We start from the raw sequence: 3,505 nt of genomic DNA, 5'->3' as shown, positions 1-3,505 counted from the left end.
AAAAAAAAAAAGAGGGTCAATGAGAGATAGGGAAAACCTTCAAGAGGATGTATTGATAGTGACTACAAAGCCTTTGAGTATGGCAGAGATTGTGAAGAAGGTGTGGGACAGGACAAGGGTTTGATCTCTTGTTATAGGGTCATTCTGAGGCACAGACGATTTGACAGCATCTAAGAACACCAGACTTTGTATTAAATGTTTTACATATGTATTACAATAATTCATTTACAAATTTATCTCTATTAAAAGAGGATGAAATGGTTAGTTTAAGGTCTAGATTGTATAGCATGCAACAAAATGATAACAACATCTAGAGATAGGTACAATTAAGATGCACATCATGTTTCTCTTGGTACAATAACCAGTGTGTTTGCCCAAGGAGACGAAAAATAGGCATTGAAAATTGTAAGTAGATTACTTATTAATTAAATAATTCTATAGCTTTGTAAGTACTTTGGTGTAAAAGTTTTCCAAAGCTTTTCCTAGATAGCATGAGGATTTCTGCTGAAAATTGACCTCTAAAGTACACATTTTAGGAATATAAGTAATGCTTAACCATATTAAATGGAAGAGGATGATGCCATCAGTATAGTGTGTGTCACAATCAAGACTGATTACTGATAATGTTCATTTCTTTAGAATGAATTCTGACTAACAGCAATCACATAAAGTTGAATAGAACTGCACCATAGCGTTTTCATGCTATACATATTTGCATACATCAGGAGGACTACCTCATCTTTTCCCCTCGGAGTGGCTGGTGTGTTGGACTGGTAACCTTTTACTTAGCATAATGTTTAACTTAGGGTGTTATTGTTACCTTGGTTCTTGAACATGTAGTTGTTGTTAAGTGCCATCAAATCTACTATAACTCATAGTAAGTAACCCTATGAACAACAGAATGAGCCCTGCCCTATCCTGTGCCATCCTCACAATCCTTGACACACTTGAGCTCATTTCTGCAGTCACTGTGTCAACCCACCTGCTTGAGGGTTTTCCTTTCCTTTGCTGTTCCTCCACCTTTGCAAGCATGATGCCTCTCTCCAAGGAATAACCTCTCTGAGCAACATGCCCAAATTTTGTGAGACAAAACTTCATCATCTTGGCCTCCAATTCGAACTCTCGCTGCATCTTTTCCAAGAAAAAATGGCTTGCTCTTTTGGTAGCTCACAGAATATTTAGCACTCTTCTCCCACACATCAGTTAAAAGGCATCAATTGTTCTATCATATTTAATCATTGTCCAGGTCTCAGATGCACAGCAAGTGACTAAAAAGACCATGGCCTGAATAGAGTCAGGTCTAATCCTAGAGGCAGGAAGCTCTGGTGGCTTACTAGTAAGAGGGTTTACTGTCACCCTATAAGCACAAAGTTCACACCTATCACCTGCTCTGTGGGAAAAAAGAAAAATAATTTCCTCCTGTGCAATTGACTGCTTCTGAAAACTTGCTGAAGAGCCAACTGTGTGTTGTTTTTAACTTGATGGCATATGAAAACAGTAACAATAATCCTGGAAACCTAAGATACCAGTAGATCTAAGAATTAAGGATAAAAAAGGCAATAAAGAAAAATATATAAGTGACCATAGTGTGCAGTGAATTTAAGCTCCAGATTTATCACCTAGTTTACAGAAACCAAAATAAGTACTACCGAAGTGAATATTTTTCTTCGCTATTATGATCTCCTCTTCCCCTGTAAAGATTATGGCCTAGAAAACTTTGTGGGACAGTTCTACTCTGTCACATGAGTTTCTTATGAATCAAAATTGATTTGATGTCACCTGAGAACAGTAACATTGGATGTCATGGAAATTAACCATCTCATGTTTTAAATTTCACAAAATAAACATCTTACATTTTAATTTAGACTAATTTTTCCTCTCTTCCATCTCTTTTTCTTTGTTAAAATTTAATTCATTCCGTTCATTGACATTTTCTTAACCTAATGTAGACTTTGGGAAACTCTAGTGACAGAGTCTGTAGACTCAGGCAGTTCAAATCCAGTGGGAGTTTGGCAGAAGAAAGATAGGCAGGTATCTATTGGAACCAACTTGATATCAAAGCAACATAAAAATTATCTTACTTTGCAATTTGACATTGAATTTTTCACCTACTTTTTTCATAATTTTAAATTTAAATCATATTTTTTTTTACTGCTAGGAAAACAAACAGGTTCATCCTGGAGAGAGTGAAGCCAGGCTGCACCTTGGAGGCAATGATTCTGAAGCTTCACTTAAATACTTTGGCCATATTGCAAGGAGGGACCAGTCCTTGGAGAGGGACATTATGGTCGGTCAGTAGGGTGGAGGGAATGTGCAAGAGAGGAAGACCCTTGATGAGACGAAATAACACAGTGACTGGTATAATAGGGGTAGGTGTGTCAAAGATAATAAGGTTGGCTCAGGAGAGAACAGGATTCAGAGTTGCTGTACATAGTGTTGCTATGAGTCTCAGGAGACTCAACACCACATAACAAAAACAACAAAACATGACTGTAGGTGTTAACCTTCTGCTAATGCATCCAGGCATAGCATGCATGAACTCTTGACCTTTGTTTAATCATCCTTGTCTCCTTTATCTAATTTTGTTATCTGGAACATTTATCCTCTGTTTTCACACATGACTCTTTTTCTGTTTCCCAGAAGAATGACATTTAAGGAAGCATACTGAGGAAATGGCAGAGTAATCACAGGCATCCTTGAGGAATTAGGCCATACTTAGCGTCACTGTAAATATTTAAACTGCTATGTCTTTCATTCTTCATTATTCCAGACACAAAGTATTAAGGTTCTTGGCAAAACAGACCTAAAGCTAACTCCTCCTTCTCCCCTTCTCTTTACTAATAAGTCCAACTCGTAGACTTATAATGTACTGGGAATCTATATTTTTGAAGACTTATGATGTATTGGGAATCTATACTTTTGCAAAATAGTGTTTTTGAAAAATAATTTTTAAATAACAATTAAATTACTTTTGAAAAGAATGAATTGAGAAAGAATAAACAAGTTTGGGTGAATCTGTTTTACAAGATTTACTATTGTGTTTGTGGTGGTGGTGTTGTTTACTTTCAATGATTTCAGTGTTCATTTATGTTTCTTTTCCATAAGTACCATTGCTGCCTGCATCCTATAATAAATTTATCCTGTTTTTAATTCAATTTTTCATCATTTAAACATTTTAACTTGAATCCCAACTTTCATGATTGACACATTTTCCTATTTGTTTTATTTCTTTAGTGGTATAACCAAATGCCAATTATTGCCCTGGCTGACATACACTAATCCCATAGAACAGAGTAGTACTGCTCTCTATTGTTTCCTAGGTTGAAATCTTTACAGAAGTTGACTGCCACATTTTTGGTTAAGGGGTTTAAACCATTGACCTTTCAGTTAATGACTGAATGCTAAACCACTGTATCACTAATGATCCTTCTGTAATGCTAACCATTTATACTGAGTCATTGTACCGAAAGGAATTGGCAGATACAGAAGAATTTAATGAAATAGC

The sequence above is a fragment of the Elephantulus edwardii genome, unplaced genomic scaffold, assembly GCF_000299155.1.
Source record: "Elephantulus edwardii isolate Elephantulus edwardi_28Jun2011 unplaced genomic scaffold, EleEdw1.0 scaffold00119, whole genome shotgun sequence".
Classification (NCBI taxonomy): domain Eukaryota; kingdom Metazoa; phylum Chordata; class Mammalia; order Macroscelidea; family Macroscelididae; genus Elephantulus; species Elephantulus edwardii.
This window is presented reverse-complemented; position numbering follows the sequence as displayed.